Consider the following 19,490-nt stretch of genomic DNA (forward strand, 5'->3'; position numbering starts at 1 on the left):
ATCACACTTAGGAGGCCATCTGAACATCTCCTTCTACTTAGACCAGGGGTGTCCAATCTCGGTCCTTGAGGGCCAATCCACTCCAGGTTTAACAGGTAAAAAACAGATAATGAACGACTTCAGTCTGGACGGAGGTTTAATTGGTTCAATTAAACAATTAAGAACAGGGCTGGAACAAAGACCAGGAGTGGAAGGGTCAGTTTTGGCCTTGCCTGACCATTCTATCTCTCTCGTGGTTGCAACTGATATGTAAAATAAGTTATTAACATATAAAGTCTACATCTTGTCTAAGTAAAGCTTTCACTTTTCTTAAAACCCTTTTTTTGTGTGTGCCTGTGAACACACAGTATTTTTCCTGGAAAACCAGCCCCTGTCATTATTTCCTTGCGAACTCCATCCACCTGTCATGTTGGGGTTTTTTGGCGAGGCGCCAGCTCCTGCAGGAAATAATAGGCAGCAGGATACTGGTGTGTGCCAATGGCCCTGACCCTCCCATTCCTGAACATGAATAAGCTTAAAGTTATCAGTGCAGATCGGCCCGATAGCCCCTGGAATCACATGGGTGGACACGGTTAAAACAACACGCAAATCAGCATGAAAAGAAATCTTACTGCCGAGGCTGTTTGTAATGTCACTTATCTCGCTGGCCACAGGATCTTCTCCTTGGACAAGGGTATCGCTTTGAAAAGAAATCTTACTGCCGAGGCTGTTTGTAATGTCACTTATCTCGCTGGCCACAGGGTCTTCTCCTTGAACAACGGTATCACTTTGTAAGTCTGTGTGAGAAAATCCTGATCAGAAACAATACTAAAAATGGCACTCCTCAGTTAAAATCTTATCCCCCTTCGGCCAATTCATTGTAGATTGAAAAAATTTTGATATGAAGCAAAGCACCTCTTCATAATAATAATAAAAAAGGCTGGTGATGTGATAAGAGAACAAACTTCAAAACCTTGGTTAACATTTCTTTGAGTTTAAATGCTGTGAATTTTGCTAACAGGCCTAAAATTAGATGAAAAAAATTAACATTCTGAACTCAAGTTAAGGGTTTGTATTACCAGTAGGTGCACAAGCTTGTATTACAACACAGTGCTGCTGCGCTAAACTCATTCTGCTAATGCTCAAGGAACAGTGTTCTGGTATTTATTTTGTAATTATGTCAGATGCAACAAATAAATTGTATTCAGAAATCAAATAAGTGATCAACAAGAATGTTCGTAATCATTAAATTATAAATTATATATATTTTATTTTGCTTTAAAGTTTTTATTCAGGAAGTGATACTTAACAAAGTTTACATTATTATATATATATATATATATATATATATATATATATATATATTAGCAGGCTTTGAAAATGGGCTGGGAGTAACTTAACGCAATACAGTGCCAATGGAATTTATAGAAACCATACATGCATAAACACAGATATACAATGATGTGTGCATGCAGATTGATCCCGTACTCATCACAATGAATCCCATCAGTGCCTGCCTCCTGACTGCTCTTTACTGTGTCCCAGTACCTCTGCTGTAACTCCAGCAGCATTTCTGTCTTTTTTCTACTTCATCAACAGGAATGGTTGGTTCTCTTTTATGTGCTGCCAGTAGGACTCAAAGAGGAGATGTCAAATCTATTGCCTGCATGCAATCCCTGGGGTTAAATAAATCCTGCATGGGTTTGTCCTCCTTGTGTATGGAAAGCCCTTCCTGATGTACTTAAGAGCTCCTGTAGAAATCATTCTGTCCAGAACCTGTGGGTGAGCTGGTATCTGCTTCAACAGTTAACAGATCTCAGCAGGTATAGATTCATTTATTGTAATACACCTGGAAAACTAGATGTTATGGCTAACCTCCTTATAGGCTTACAGGACCACCAGTACATTGCATGGCTCCTATAATGAACCCATCAATATTTTGCATGGTTACGTGTTGCTTTCCTATCGCAAATCCAGTACATCTGGCTCCCAGCAAAGGTTGTACGATTTTCCATTCTTTACCCTGCCTTTCCATGCTGCTCTAGCTTCGGCCTTCAGAAGTGAACGATCCCCCCTGCATCTCCTGTGGGATATGATCTCATGTGCAGTGTACGTAGTTTCATTTGTCCTTGGTTCAGGGTGTGCTCGATGTGTTTCCAGCCATGCATCTCTGTTTATTAAGACATCTTTGTGTGCTGTTGACTAAGAAATTAATAGTCCGTCGATGCTCTGTACTCTTCAGTTGTGCACATTATTTTGGTCTTCATTTATAGAATACTCACCTTTCCCCAAGAATGGTAACTGGATTATGGTCAAAGCTGTGGATTATTTTGCCTCGCTGTTCTCCACTTACTGTGAACCAGGATTGTCATCCTGGTGATAAATCTGACCTGTGTTAAGTAATGATCGCCCCTCAATTCTTCACCAATACTTCGGTTTAAATTAATTAAAACCTGAAATGTGTCTCTTGTTAAAATGTGGTTTGTTTTTCTGTTTTCTCTATTTTATTACATTTATTTGCTTCTTTAATTCGTTCTGGATCTCTGTAGTATAAAGTAACAACGCATGTGTTTAAGGCTCCCAGGACTGCAGGAAGCTGACTCAGTGATCTGAGGGATGTCAGAACTGGTGCACAATGAAAAAGGGGTTCTGTAAACCATGTAGTTCATACAGCCACACAGTTTGTCATTGCAATTATGATGTAAAGCAGGACTATACGAGCTTGGTAAGGATAAGTGTATGGATTCATGCTAGTCCAGAATCCAGTTGTTTAGGCCAGAGGGAAATTGACAACAAAAGAAGAACGATTGAGTTGGCCGTTCGGGTATAAATATTGAACACATCAATACGCTGGCTCCAGTCAAACATTAGCATGACAGCTAATGTGTTACAGCCCTTTGTGTTTAATAATAAAGGCTGTAAAACTATCCTGCCACTACACTATAAATCCACTTCCTGTACAGCAGGCCATTGGGCCCCACTTGCCACACAAGCACTGCCTAGGGTTTATCTGGGGTCAAGTGGGATTCTAACAGATGGTGCACAGGAAGAAGTGCATAGCGCGACAGCAGGATGAATTTGTTTCAAATGAGTAAGAGTAAAATGGAAAAATGTTAGAACAATGGAAGCTAAGACCCCCTCCGAAGCTATATGAATTCAGCGTGCAACATGGTCTCTTCTCAATCTAACTGGCCATTGCTTTTTACAGCGAAGGATAAGCAAAGCACATTTCCCACTTTTAAACCCTGCAGTTTATCATAAACCTTTTTTTTTAAAATGATTGCAACAGGAAGACACATTTGTCCTCCTCCTAAATCCAGTCTCGTGTATTTCCTGGCCTCGTTTTATGTCATTTTTTGGCTGAACTTTCTTGTGTAGAAGATGATTGTGGGGGTGTGATAACCAGACCGATTAATGGTAGGGTTTACAATGCTAAGATAGGGGTTGTGATAACCAGGCCGATAAAGGGTAGGGTTTACAATGCTCATCAGGTAACACTCCTGTAAAGTCCAAATGGGTTTTACTGTATATATAACATCATAACCAGAGCTCTAACAGTTTCACTATATTAAAATGATAAACCTCATGGATTATCTTGGACAATCAAGTTCTACGTAGAGTGGTCATTTTAAAACAGCTAAATATAACCTTAAAAAGACATGTCTCCAGTCACAAAAAAACATTTCTTCAGTTTATTGTAGCATTAACCCATTAAGCACCAAAATCAGATTTTTTCATAGAAAAGTGAACACAAACTGTATTTATGTATTTTGATGCATTCTTAATCAATATTTCTTCAAAGGAAGTTTGCAAATCCTTTGTTTTGCCTGCAAAACAAAACTAAACTGCTTTGTCCTATTTTGAGGATTGTCAAGTTAGACGTGCCCGTAAGCAGACCAGAGAAATGCCACACTGGCTATGAAGCTCAACACAGAAAATTAAGCTTTATTATCAATGTGGGGAGGCAAACACCAAGAAATTGATCATTTTTAAGCTTCGGTTTCTTATTTTATATTGAGGCTTCGTAAACGCATGTGACGGTCTATATTTGCAGAATTAACATTTGCGGTTAACAAAACTAGAGTAAGTTATCAAATTTTTAGAGAGAAAATTCAAATAACAGGTAGATGCCAGTTAAAAATGCTCCAAAAAATACAAAGTAGCAGTGTGGAGTAGTGGTTAGGGCTCTGGACTCTTGACCGGAGGGTCATGGGTTCAATCCCCAGTGGGGGACACTGCTGCTGTACCCTTGAGCAAGGTACTTTACCTAGATTGCTCCAGTAAAAACCCAACTGTATAAATGGGTAATTGTATGTAAAAAATAATGTGATATCTTGTAAGTTGCCCTGGATAAGGACGTCTGCTAAGAAAATAATAATAGAGCAGCCTGTCCTCAAATGAAGACTTAATGGGTTAATATGTTCTGCAGCAGTTATTATCTTTAGGAAAAAGATGAGGGGCTGGTTCAAGTACTTTTATATTGTATTGATTTATTTCAACGGCAGAGTGTTTGCTCCAGTCCATATTGCATACAGTGTTATGATTCTCAATGCATAGCACAGTTTGCGATTGCTTGGGATTGAACCCAGCAGCACAAGGCACTTGCTTGCTATCCCATGGCAGGGGCAGCAGATTGATAATGAACCATGTCAAAACAATAGGGTGGATATTGTGTTCCGCAGGCTAAAGGTCAAGCCTTTTTAGTGCTGAAAATTCTCATCGCCTGTAATCTAATCCGACTGTCTCACTTTGAAAACAGCAGAACAATCCAGGTTGTCACTTCTGCGTAGAACAAATGCTGTTTCATGTCAGTCTCTCTGTCACCCACAGGAAAACTGACTTCTACACTATTTACAGACCCAGCCTTGGAAATCTGCTCCGAATCCCAAACTTCCTCCGTGATAATTGCTAACACAACAGTGAAGCATGGGGACGATGTTAATTTGACGTCTATTATTTTTTAAAAGCTCTCGGTGGTTCAGGCCTGTTCCAGGATGGCCATCCTGTTTATACAGATGTTAGTGTCTTCGTCTTATTTATACTAAGTCCTAACAAACGATCATTTATTAATTTGGTTTAATTTCCAAATTTGAAAGCATGGCTCATGAAGATGAACCCTAGGGTTACATTTCAAGTATTTTGCTCCCTTATAGCAGATGTTAAAAAGCACCAGATTACAAAACAGACAAGGACTGCCGTAAAAGGGAGCTCATAGTTTTTGGCATTTTACGTTGGCAGTTATCATTTATAAGGATTTAAATTTGTAAAAGTCTAATTGTAAGTAATATAATAAACAATAAGAACTAAACTGGAAATAAAGACTATTTAAAACTGTAAAACAAATATTTTAAATTACCTCATTGGATGTAATGCTTCCGTTAAGGAATAGCATTGTATGGTTTTAAGGTACTTTGCTTGATCTCTGGGAGGAACAAACTCCACACCATGGAGTCGGTAGACTTTCCTGGATCCCATTTGAAATACCTTCGGAAGCTGCGCCCCCTGAAATCATCGCAATGCACCTTTCAGGGTCTGCTGACTACAGGTTTCATCTGAGCATCATTTAAAAATATATCAAATAAAACCAAAAGATGATTTTATTGTATTTCAAGGGAGAGAAAAGAAAATGAAATGAAAAAAAAAATGATTTCAACACTGAGAAATGCGTGTAAAATATCCTGGATTGTCACGTTATTCTGTATTTCCAGCTGTGACCTCCAGCACTATGCGAAGCCTGGGAACAGCAGCTGAATGGCGGGGTTGCATTGCAGAGAACCAGGCCTGGAAATATAGGCGGGTCAGCCATGGCAAGCTTCAGGGAAAGGGATCGGCCTGAATCGCCACCAACTTTCCGCTCCTAGTTACTGAACTAAGAGAGAACGGCCCTTTCCACAATTAATTTTCTCACACCTAAAACGAGGAGATCAGAAGAAGGGAAGATACTAAAAAACAATCTGGTTTAGCACAACCTTCACGGATCTCACAGACTTTATTATCCCTTGGGCGGCTATGGGATAATCTGTTTATTACCCGCTAAAGAAACTCCGCCAGGACCATTAGCCATCGACGGCATTGCCAGCAATGGCAACACACGCGATTTGGAGCACATATTGCACCGTGCTCATGGTAGAGTAGCACATTGTCTGGCTCTCGTATGGTAGCATGGAAATGGCTTACCAGTGTGTTTCTGATCCTTTAGTATATGAAAATGTTATGACTGCAGTACCATTCCACCAAGCCTCATTCCACTGTGCTACCATTTCCCCTTTGTGTCATTGCTGTTAAAGATAATTTGCTAAGGACAGGGGAACTGTTTTTTTTGAGGGACTGACTAAGGGAATCTATAGTACCCAAAACTAGTGTCTCATTTCAAAGCAACAGGAGTCCCCAGACTTTGCTAATTTAATTTAACAGCCTTAATCCAAACATGCAATCTTTGGTAAACAGTCGGCTTTGCGCAGCAGTCTTTTATAAACATGTTTGCCTTCTAATTTTGCCTTTTAATTTAATTTTGCCAGGGCTGCATAAACAACCAACATCTGCTTTGGGGATCTTTCCAAGCCTCATTCCAAGTAAATTATGTTAATTTCATTACAGCGTAGTTGTTGTCTCCCAGGAACTGTGACACTTTGCTTAGTCCATAAATTACGGAGCAAATACAGAGCAACCCATATAAGGTTTACCGTGATAAATTTGCACAGTATTTATGCTTTTTTTCTGTGTAATGTGTTTACTGTGCTGTACAGTATTGTAATTAAGAAGATTTCGTTGTTTACATTCTTTTAACTTTTAATATATATATTGTTGTTATCCTCTGATTATTTTCCAAATATAAACCATCTGTTGGGGTGTGAGTACAAAAAATACATTGCATAATTTGGCAGTCACAAACCCATTTGTAAAACTTTTGAAAATTGAAAAAAAAAAAAAGAACATACTGTATAAAAGTTCATTATGAAAGTTTACAAGAGATCCAACTGCAGGTCCAACGTCAACAGTTTTATTTTTTAATTTGTGTGTGCAGACTTTTTAATTCTAGTTCTACCCAGACCTGCTTTCTCCAGAATGCTTGCCCTCTAATCTGTGGCTTGACCACTTGACCACAGCAGCTTTAAATCACACCGCCACCTGAACCACAAAGGGCCGAAGCGCAATCAGTTCCAAACGGCTCATTACTGTAATGTAAGCGCCCTTCTGAGCGGCCCATCAAATCAGTTAATCTCCCAGCAACAATCTAGCAATGATATTACCAGCAAAAAACAAAAATTCTGGGAAATGAAATGTTGTCAAGTGGGTTATCATCAGATTTTAAAGAAGTTGCACGAACGGAAGTGGTTCTCATCGCTCACTTGTCTCCATCAGGCTTCAATGGCTGTTGTGAATCACAGTTGTGTCCCTATCAGTATCTCTGAGTGAGACACAGTGCTTACAGTAAACAGATAACAGGGTATTCTTTTCTAATAGGTTCCTCGCCCCTGCCTATGCCAAGAAGGTTTTTGGCAAGCGAGCGACAGAGATACTGATAATAGAGTCACTTTTTCCTAAAGGTAGATTATTTAAAGAATTTGGATCGCTTTTAAGGAAACAAGAAGGTGTGTCTGATACAGCTGCAGAGGGTCACCTAATAAATAACAATGATGTCATGGGAAGTAGATTCTTCTCTCTGTTTTGTTTCCTTTGATCTAGCAGGCTGACGTGTTTTCTTAGGAGTGATATCCCTGCTGCTGGCATGGGACAGCTTCATCATTTTTTTCTTTAAATGAAAGATAAGAGAAAGTGCTGAGATTTGCTGCTCCCTGTTGTACAATGCAGTGCGCTCCATGGGAAAGAGGAAAGCAAGCATTTTTCAAATGGCATCTAAGACATCTCTCTTATGATTGTTTTTAGCCAATTGTATTTTTAATTCAGGCTAACATCCCATTTGTGAGTTACACGCTAAGCTTCCTTTTGCCTACCATTAAGAGAAAAGCTAGAACCTTGCAAAAATGTAAGCAACAATCAAATCTGGTCTTCCTCCAAACCCTATTGTCCATGTGAGCTACCAGGTATAAGAGTTATACCTGATACAGTAGACCAAGACAGTTCAGTGGCTACTGGGGAATTTGTATCTTGCAAACTTTAAGTGTTTGCTGTGGTAAAACTTAGTAAAAGGACAGCAATGTGCAGTAAAGAACAGTGAATGCATGGTAAAGTGTATGCAAGCATAAATGTGTAGCAAAATGAACTGGGCCAACAGGTTTGATCTGAATGAAAATGAGGTAATTTGGCTGCCTGGAGACTTGCAGTCTGAAGCTTTACAGAACACACTTTCTATCACTGGTGAACATTCTGAGAGAGTTCCGAGGGGACCATAGAAAAACATTGTCCATTATGTGCAGAGAACAATGGGCACAGGCCAACTCCAGGGCACTCTATCTAGATGCCAGGTTAGCACGTCCCCAAGGTGCAATTTGTTCTGCATGTCTGTCTTCCCATTTTTACAATAAATAAACTGCAATTCAATTAAAAGACACAGACCCGAATCCGTTACCCTGCTCTTAACCTCACAGTGCTTCTTTCACAGACCCTTAAACCATCGCCAAGCTGGAGACAGCGGTATACTCGTTTCTCGACAGTACACAAAGCAATTTCTCCAGATGCTATTGTTGAAAAGCCTGTGTGCGGAACAGGCTTGTGTAGGTGTGGACTGTTTGAGAGGTGTTGGAGCAGCAGAGCCGAGGGATCCTTCTTTCAAGTCAGTCCAGCTCACGCTGCTCGCGTCTGTCCAGTGTCCTCGTAGGAAGTCATGAAGCTGAGCTGGGAACTACTCACAGACGCCAAGCATGGCTTCCACTCTACAAGTATGACTAGTTACACAATAGCCTATGTTACGTTTGGAGAAGACACATACCCTCAAGAGAATAGGTCCAGTCAGCCAGCCTCTTGTCATGTAATTCCAAATGGCGGCCCATTGGGAGTATGGCTGTGGTAAAGCACACAGCAAACACAGACAGCATCCAGAGGGAGTCACTATGAGGCTGTCCACCTCTCATGCAGTACTTTTATTTGCTAAAGGATGTATTGAATCAACTGGTAAATACAGGTGACATGATCATTTTAAGATGCTATACCCCTGAGAGGAATTGGAGAGCTCTGTAACAATAGTTTAACGCTAGGCCCTCAAAAGGGTCACCAGTATACAACATTTTAATAAACAATGAGTAGAAACGACAGGGGCGGGGGGGGGGACTGAAAATTTGGGAGGATAACGGAGCAGATTCCCACTCCCTGAAGAGGAGCCAGAAGACAGAGTAACATAAACATTCCTGGGCTCAGGAAGGAAGCAGGCCTCCGTGGGGTGGTGAGTGTCTCGTCAAGCAGCTTTTCTGAGCCAGTGAGGTGCCATTACTGAGAGATTCACACAGCACTGAGCCTATCCAACTCAGTGAGGTGCCATTACTGAGAGATTCACACAGCACTGAGCCTATCCAACTCAGTGAGGTGCCATTACTGAGAGATTCACACAGCACTGAGCCTATCCAACTCACACAGCACTGAGCCTATCCAACTCACACAGCACTGAGCCTATCCAACACACAGCACTGAGTCTATCCAACACACAGCACTGAGCCTATCCAATACACTCAGCACTGAGCCTATCCAACACACAGCACTGAGCCTATCACACGGCACAGGACATAGGATTCAGTTCGGAAAGGTGGAGGAGTTTACAGTAACACTTTATATTAACTGGGCAACAATTAGACTAACATAGCGGCTAGTGCCTTCAGCGGTGTATATGACAGTGCTGAAAGACAGATTTGGAATTTCCTAATCTTTTGGAACAGTTTTGCAAGAATGCACAAATGGCCGTGCAGGAATATAAAAAGTGACAATTAAAACGATGGTGTCACCAAAGCTTTTGATCTCATAGCACCGTAAACACTCCTTTCTTGGCAGGTACAGTCGGCTTCAGCCTGTGATGGTAACAGTGTCTTTTATGTCTGAGGAAACTCAAAGACCCAAGATGTTAATCTCTCCGCAGTTTACATGCAAGGCTCTCTAATTTCCTGGACTGGTTGAAATTCGTATAAAAGAAAGCAGCGCGTCAGTATAAAACCTAACAACAACAAAGCCGACGCACCACAGTCGACTCAACCCAGGATTGAACCTGAGCCCAGCATTAAAACACAAGCCCTCCCCAGGTTTTCATTTCCTTAATCGTCCCCGGCTCACTACATGTTCTCACATTGTCCTCTTCACATTAAGCCATTTGGAATATAAAAGGGAACACTGAACTGGCGTCACATGTATCTGTACTCTAGGAAGTGACCTTGCAGATCCATGGGGCTGTTGTAATAATGATCCCAACAGCTGCAAAATCTTAAAACTTTAAACTTTATCCACCTCCCTTTCTTTTTAATTTTATTAGGGCCCCCCCTCCCCCCAAACACACACAGTTTTAATGGTAATCTAACATAGTTTGGGCTCCAAACGTTGATTTAATGAAATTGTACCTTGGCCAGCAAACTAAATCAAAGAAGAAGGAGTGCAGTTCAGTTCCAAATGGTTTTCAGATAATGTAACTGGCCTACATAAAAGCTGAACATCTCTTGGCATCGGTCATTGTTTGTAGAAATCCAAATGCTTACTGCTTGTTATTTGAGATCTTTGTGAAGCTATTTTATTTTCTAGCATGCGGCCAGGAAACAACACAATAACAGGGCTGGGAAAATGACATCCAGACGGTTTACCAAGGCAGTGACTGTGAACCCAGCTTGCAGTCACGGGACAGGGGGATCCTTCTGTTCAGGGGGTCTGTCCCGTGAACAGTAAGCGCTGTTGGGGAGAAAGCATCTTGGTCTCGTGTATATTGTTCTGTGAGAAAAAGCAGATTCAGAATCAGCTCCAAAGACCTAGCTCATTTCTTCTTCTTATATTTTCAATATAATTTTTTTTTTCCAGTTTCAATTAGCTCACACCGAGAAGCGACTGTATTTCTTCAAGATTATTAATCAAACGTCATAAGAAATTGCAGCGGGAGCAAATCCAGGAATAGCACTTCCGATTCCACCTCTGTAATTGCAGTTAATCGTGTCAATGCTTTTGCAAATCCGAGACAATTTAATGGAAACGATGTCAGTCAGATTGCACGAAGGATGGTGTACATTTGTCTGGTGGTCACACTTAATAAGTATCTAATGAGGATGGATTCTTGGCTTGTGGGGTATACAGGGAATGTGGGGTGAATAGAATGGGTATTTGAATGATCTAAACAGCAGCGGGTCTTAATACCAGTAGTCTAAACCTACTAGAATCAACACTGCAGTCCACCTCATTTTCATTGCATTCTGGATTCAATACCTAAACACCAGTGCGGTCTGGAAGTGAAAATAATTAAAAACAATTACCTGACATCAATTCTGCCCTGCAGCCCATTGGAATATTTTTTTTTTTTTTAGTGCAACAGTATTTTTAGACTTAAATTTCATCAATTGGTTTCACAGTAAACATGTAGTGCCATGGTCATCTAAAGGATCCCATTTACTTTATTGGTTCCCTATCCAGTTTGCAAGAGGTTTAAAATGAAGGGACACTTTTGGACACCCTGACACAGGCCTTTAAGCTCTCCTGCATACTGTGATATGAATTGCTTTAATGTTCTGGCACTAACTAGATGAAACAAATACTTTCATATATTCAGGTCTTAACAACCTTTAAAAGGGCTGCAATTTTACACTCCCTTTTATATTTTGCTGACTGAAAAAAAGTGCCCAGTCCCTAGCTCTGCCCAGGCATGGAAAAGGAAGTAAACGGAAGGGAAATACATCACTATCTGCTTGGTCATGAGAAAAGCGTCAAGCGCATCATTTATCTAAACAATCCCCTACCCTAACTTTCATCGTCTCCTCTTAACATGCTGACCCCTTGGTGCAGGGAATCTGCAATATTCAGGACAGTGTTTAATTCGTTGTAGCACCATTTATTAACATCTGAAAGATGTATGTCAAAGCTTTAAACGCTGATAGGATATCCAGTGGCTGGCTTAGCTGCATACAAAAAAAAAAAAAAAAAAACGAGGTCCGCTCCAGCTGTTCTGTGCGTGACACCGCTTGTTGTTAGCAGAGCAGCCAGGATGTTTGAGAAGGAGGGGCTCCCAGTTGCACTGACGAACGACAGCATTGTAAAAATAAACAAACACACCGACCTGGCCTGGCTTGGGAATTCACACACTGCCAGGCCAAACCTGAGCACTTGCCATTGTTGGACCACTATCAGGTCTTCACAGCACAGCCAGAGGCCCCCGACACAGCACAGCTCTCAACAGGGACTGTGTGACGTATCATCCTGGTAATTCAATGGATACGCTGCCGAGCTTATGCGACACCCTGGCACCAGGTCTATGGTGGGAACGATCAGCTCTCGAGATATATAAACAGGAGAAGCCACACCTACAGACGTGCCACAGACAATCTGATATAGCCGCTAATTGCCTTAAAAGGGTGGTGAGTGAGAACACAACAATGAGATATTGACAATAAGACATCCCATTGGCAGGAAAAGGGCTTTTCCCTTTCACTCGGTTATTTAATTATTTTTTACATTTTTTATTGCAGAATGCAAATGCTTACAAAGACGGGGCGTCACGTAAGGGATTCTCATTGTTATAGCTAGGATAATAAGATTCAGGTATTGCGTGCGAATTTATGAACAGTTTGGCCTTGTAGTTCTATTTAAACAGCATAGTCTAGATTTAAAAAAAAAACACTGTTTAAATGAATTCCAAGTAGTCAAATATTAGATTCTATAAACAAACTGTTTATTTTGCAGTTTCCCTAACCGTGCCTGTCTGTGCTGATCATGAGTCCACAGTGCTTTTACACAGAACTACACTGTGACATGCTTTACCTTGGGATACCTCAGTAAACCACTGTAATGGAGGCTCCTTAAAGCAGGCTATAACCCCTGACAACAGTTCAACTTCATTGGAGAGGAATTGAATCCTCACATGAGATTTACAGACATTACCGTCTGGCTTCAGTGCAATCTGACCTCAAGGACCAATGCTGAGTTGTTTCAATCTAATAGCTGCCAGATAATACAGACACATCATACGCACTCTGCTCATAGACTGACCAGGCTCATCAGGAGGCAGGTTAAGGCCAGTTAATGTGTGTATTTCTTTATTTAAACAGGGAAGACACAAGTCATAAGTCAGGATTGTTACTTAGCTCAGTGAAAACCCTTCTTTAACAGCTAGCACTGTGTACAGCTTGTTCTCAACGACAATTATCAGTAAAATAAAAAAAAACTCTGCTTTCAGTTTCTTCTTCAGTTAGATTCTTGGTCCGGATTTATTTAACATTGTTTTAGTCTAGCTGCATAGAATTCACCCATAAAAGAAGACATATATATATATATAAACCATGAAACCATAGGGAACTATGTGTTTACCTGCAGCCACTCCAACTCAGTATTTATTTATTAAAAAAAAATAATGAAAGGATTCGTTTTGGGTGTAACCCACTGTGTGTTCATTTTATTACAATAGCTGGAATAAATTGCAAATCCAAGACAAATATTTAAAATGATCTTGGTTGCATTATTAAAAATAAATAAATAAATAAATCCTGCAGATGTTTGTTTTTTAAATTGAAATGAAAGGTATTCTAATCACTGGCGTCATAATCTATTAAGATCATCAAGCAATTCCAAGTCATTGGGGTTTAGACCAAAGGAGGTTTGCTACAGACAGCTGGTACTGGATTACCGAATATGAGGATCCAATGCAAAACAAACAGCCAAACTCTGCAGAGGCTGAATCCCTGAGACTCCTGACACTACCAATTACACATCTGTGAAAGAGGAGGGTCAAAGGTACCATCTCAAACACGAAGAGAGCAGCGTGGTTTCGATAATCTATTCAGTCACTGACGTCATTTAAGATTCAACTCCCAGCCTTTGCAATGAGGTAGCAATTAGCATTGGCATTACCCAGCCTAGGGTCTCTATGGAAAATACGCAGTGCTGTTTTTTTGTTTTTTTTTAACAATCAAGACTCCGGCCAGGATAGCAGTATAACTCAGCATCGCCCCTAAACGTTTTGTGATTATTGCCAATTAAATTCACATCTGTATTTTCAGATTACCTCCCAAGACTCTGGTATAGACAAAAGAAAGCATGCTTTACTGTTTCGGTTTGATAAACAAGCCCTTTTTTTTCTTTTTTTTTTTTTGTTACTCCAATTTGGCATCCACCTTCTGAAGCAATTTATTTGAGATAAATATCTCCAGTAAACAGAACTGCAGGAAAAACAAAAACACTGAACAAAAAGCGCCTCACTGAAGCCAACACAGACAGCATTCATCTCCTGAGACTGACTGGGTGGTGTTTATAAGACATTGGGAAACAGGAGACTTGAAAACTCATCAGCAGGGCTTAGCCTTACAAAAGGATACAGAACGACACACTATACCCCAGAGAGGCTACATCAATTCACCCCAATAGCAATGCAGAGGATTAGTAGCTTTCCCCTAATTCACAATACAAGGAGCCAGTGCCCAAGTCCTCTGTGTTTTCCCTTGTTGGGTGACGAATCTGTCCTCAGCCCCACGTCCCCCCTGTTATACTGCCTCCCCTTTATCCTGCAGTACAACTACGGACACCTCACTCACCACTCACATGCTGTACACCCTCCTCTATTGATCCAACCCAAAGCTACCTAATGAAACACCACAGAGTCACATGAGGATGGCGTCGTTCCAGTCCATTGGGTGCACTATCGGTGGAAGCATGTTGATTGGTTCTCATTGGCGCCTCCTTCAAGCCAGTACAATAGTCTCGCAACCAGTCAGCGCTGCCCCATTGCCACATAGCTTGAACCCCACTTAAGGGTACCCTAAAAACTCTCATGCAAATTTCAAAAAAGCAAGCCAGGTTTATTCTTGTGTGTTGTTCATCCTGAGAGATATTAGGCTGCATGAACCACCACAGTGCTCTGAAAGGGCCTGAAGAACATATTTTGGGCAACGTGTTTGTTTAGGTATTCGTTATAAGTGGTTATATACAGTATCAATGAATCATTTAACATATATTATAACATGCTTATACAATCAATGTATTGTAATACATAAGTGTTATTATTTCTAATCATAATCTAAAACTGCTTATATCATAATTAAAACCATGTTTATAGATTATATGCTACAACTTAAACAAAATATTGTAATCATTTGCCTTGAAACTTAAGCATGCCCTGGGTCTTGGTAGCTATTGCATTTGAGTGTGCCTGCACAGAGTTGTCTGGTATGAAGGAATCCCTCTGTTTTTGGCATTGGTCTTGTTGCCTGGTCATTTCTTTGCTTGTTTTCTGGAGATTTAGCTGCAGGAGAGGGTCACACAGTCAGACACAGTGATTCTCAGCACTGACACCAGTTGTGATAACCTGATAACCCCTGAGAAGATTTCCGCTCATTGGGCTGCTGGCACTTTATAAAAAGCAGCAGTGAGATCGCGTGAGCCGCCGTTGTTCTGGTTGCGTGAGTCATTGACCGCAGCGCAATACGTGTTATCTTTAACGCAACCACAGACGTCACTGCAGGAACGGGCCAGGTTAGGGACATCCTACTTGATAATAGCCACTTATTAGGACTAATTGTCAGAAACTTTCCATTGCTTTATCTGCCTGTGCAGTTACTAATGACATGATTTCCAGATGCACATTTTTTTAAAGTCTTAGCTTCTGCTATTGTATTGAGTCATTCATATTTATAAAAAAAAACAATAATAATAATAATAATAATAATAATAATAATAATAATAATAATAATAATAATAATATACAGTCGGTCAGTCAGTTATTCTTTATTTGCATGACGTCTTTCACAATAACATGCATAAAGATGTATGTATATTCGGTCAGTGAGTATAGTGTATATGCAATAATAGAATACCCTTATAAAGTTTATTTGAGTACTTTACACATGGTTTTTGCTGTGCTTTACCATGTTTCACTGCATTACAATGTGTGCTTGTGTTTTACCATACAGTGCTTATACTATGCTTTTACCATGGAATGCCGTACTTTTGATGACAAGCATTTAAACCAGACTGAATTGTCAAACACAATCTATACTTCACAGTCATAAACGTCTCCCACAAAGAAACATCTCCATAACAATCAAACTCTGGCGCCAAAAAATGAAGGAACAACTTCAAACCAAACGTTTCGGACGGACACCCCGAGCCAGTATCACTGCGCTCTTGTGCATAAGAGAGCCAAAAAGCGAAATGTTGTGCTCATTGTACACAATGTTGTGTCTTTGTAGGTTTCTTGCTAGAATGCTTAAATTGAAACCCAAACAATGTTAACCACGAAACATGGGCAAAGAGCCATCGCAAATTCTCATGTTTATTGCACACAAGTAAAAAATATTTAACTTAGCTGCCAAATGTTACATCAATCCCACCACACACAGACCACAGTAAATAACAGAGCCTGGATTGGCAAACAGATCTGGAACTGATTATCTGAGTGCTGACTGTCTTTAAGTGCATGTCTGCACAATCTAGAACTGGAATGTAGAACACTGTGTGAATGTCTGCACAATCTAGAACTGGAATATAGAACACTGTGTGCATGTCTGCACTATCTAGAACTGGAATGCAGAACACTGTAGAACCATGGTCCTAGCTCACAGGTTCATCTCAAATTGTGCTATTCAGTGTACTGTAAACGGTTGATGCATTCGCTAAGTAATTTGTGCATGTGGTGTTAAATCAGTTAAGGACATTTAATGAGTGAGAAGACATTGATATGAGTCACAGGGAGTTCAATGTTCAGAAAATTGTAAAGTATGACGTATAAAGATATATTGCAAGATCAAAATAAAAAAGTGATTACCGGCATACACAATTTACATTTTACAAACTATTATTATTTTAAATATATATATATATATATACACACATTTTAAACCAGAACATGAGCCTTCAAATGAAAAAAAAAACATGAAATTACATTTATAAAGAGTAAAAGACATATGTTTTGTTACATTAGTGTTTGACACAAACGTACAGTAGGTCAAACTAATATTTTAATCCACCCAGCTGGCATTAGTGGCACCTGGAATAATGAAGCATCTGGTCCCATGCCTTGCGTTGAGTTCATCTAGCTGTGACTGCCCTCTGCTGGCTATCTAAAGTTAAAAAGTATCTCTGCAGCTGTGGCTAACCTGAGCTCCCCTTTCTGTATCACCAATTATTGACTGGTGATGTCTCAGTATCATTGTATATCCTTTAAATACCGAGAATTCAAAACCAATATCAGTATCCAAGGAGAATCAGGATCCAACAGGATACTCAGCAATCACTAGAAAAACTTAATCAAGTAATTGATAAATTGAAGACTTGCTGTTTTAATAATTAGCTGCAATGCTTCAGATAGCAGCATGGTATATGAAAATGGCAGAAGCCAAAATGTTCTAGCTAGTTATTAGAATAGTAAGGGACAAGTTTATCTATTACTTTTCTTCTTTCTATATATATATATATATATATATATATATATATATATATATATATATATATGGCAACATGTCTAAGACCTTTGCACAGCCGTATATATATATATATATATATATATATATATATATATATATATATATATATATATATATATATATATATATATAAATATATTATTAAACAAATAATAATAATAATGTCCTCGTATACTCTTTGTCCCTGGAATAGCAGTGACAGAGAATTCAATATTAGCACTCTGATAATTATATTATAGCTGCATCCCCCCACCCCTTCCCAAATCTCTTATTGATCTGGACAGATGGTTGACTCTCAATCTGCACTCCGGCTAATGCATTAACACAATTAAGATTAAAATGACATCAAGTACAAAATGAGGGCTGCTGTCTGAAATGCTGGGGCAACAGAGATTAGACAGTTTATCCGCTCGTTGCTCTCTGAAATCAGATGAACTGGGGCAGGATGCACTTTACAAAATGCACATTACAAAACAGTATCCCCCTCGCATCAGGGAAGATTTATCTTTAGCAAACATCAAAGTGCTGGTGCTGCCATGCAAAACGAGCCCTATTGCAGTGATATAACAGAAAGTATGTCCCAGCCAGGACCAGCCCGCAGGAAGGCTGACACAGGGATATACCCCTGCTGTGAAGCCAGTGTTGCTCACACGGGCCAGTTTCCCTTGCATTTTGCACTGGTTAAAATATTAAATAGGTTATTTTAACATGTTATCTTGGACCGGCAACATGTATGATAATTAATATTTATGCAATTAAAAGTAAATGTATGTGATCACTCAGTATGTGATTTTTAATTTTTTTTTCTTATATTTTCGAGATGGCCTTCTTTGCCTACCCCAAGGAGCTGCCTGTGGTAACGTGGTGTCCACAGAGAAGCAATGACATTCTGCCCCTTATGATAATATTAAAAAGTCTACACTAATTCCTTCTGTATATACAAGTTTAAAAATAAGTCTATCAGATGTAAAGACATGTTTTCCATTTTCCTTTATAAAAGTTTGCCATACTAAAAGCATAGCAAACTGTAATAAAACTGAGTAAAAGCATGGTAAAGGATAGGTAAGCATTGTAAAGAATAGCAAGGTATGGCAAAGTGTATTGAAAAACCTGGCAGATCGGGGGTAAACTAGGGTAAATGCACAGTATAACCATGGGAAAAGCATGGGAAAACTGTACTGGATTTCTACGGTGGTGTGCTTGGTGGAACATGCTCTCTTATGTTTGGAAGTTGGATTAAAGAAACATCTACAAAGTCATCTACAAAATCTACAAGTCTACAATGAAAGTGTGGAGAAGATTCACCGCACTAATCGTGATCCGACAGATACGATCAATGCACGTTTTGAATGAGGACCCTGAGCAGCATTATTGTAACAGCACATTGTTCGCTTGCTAAAGAGAACAGTTGATCCCTTCATTAAAAATAAAGTCGTCTGCTAGCACCCTGTTAGTTTAGAAACAAGACAACCCCAAAGAATCGAATGAAACGGTTTATTAAATATTGCTGCCAAGTCCTTCACAGAGCCTGCATTCACTCCCTGCTCCCCTTACACCCCCACACCCTGGCAGGACAAAGAGGGCTGATCCTCGACACGAACAGCAAACACTGGGATAAAATGAATATGGCTGCTGTGTTACAATGTCACCAGCTATTACCTATTGAATTTGCTGTGGCTGCTGAAAATGGAGTAAAAACATAGCTTTGTAACACACTTAAATTACATAAAATGTATCTTCCGACAGTTAAGTCTTGGTATAAAGCAATATTTTCACAGGTTTCACTGGGCCAGATACCAGGGATTTTTTTTTGGCAAAACTGAAAATAAAATGCTCTGATCATATACAAGTCCTAGCCACAAGCTGGCTTACAAAGGCATTGCAAGCATTTTTTAATTTTTTTTTATGTGTGTGTCCCTGCATGGGAAAGGGAGGCAGTGTGAGGTTATAACCCAACAGGACCCCACAATA

Source organism: Acipenser ruthenus, chromosome 19, assembly GCF_902713425.1.
Source record: "Acipenser ruthenus chromosome 19, fAciRut3.2 maternal haplotype, whole genome shotgun sequence".
NCBI lineage: Eukaryota > Metazoa > Chordata > Actinopteri > Acipenseriformes > Acipenseridae > Acipenser > Acipenser ruthenus.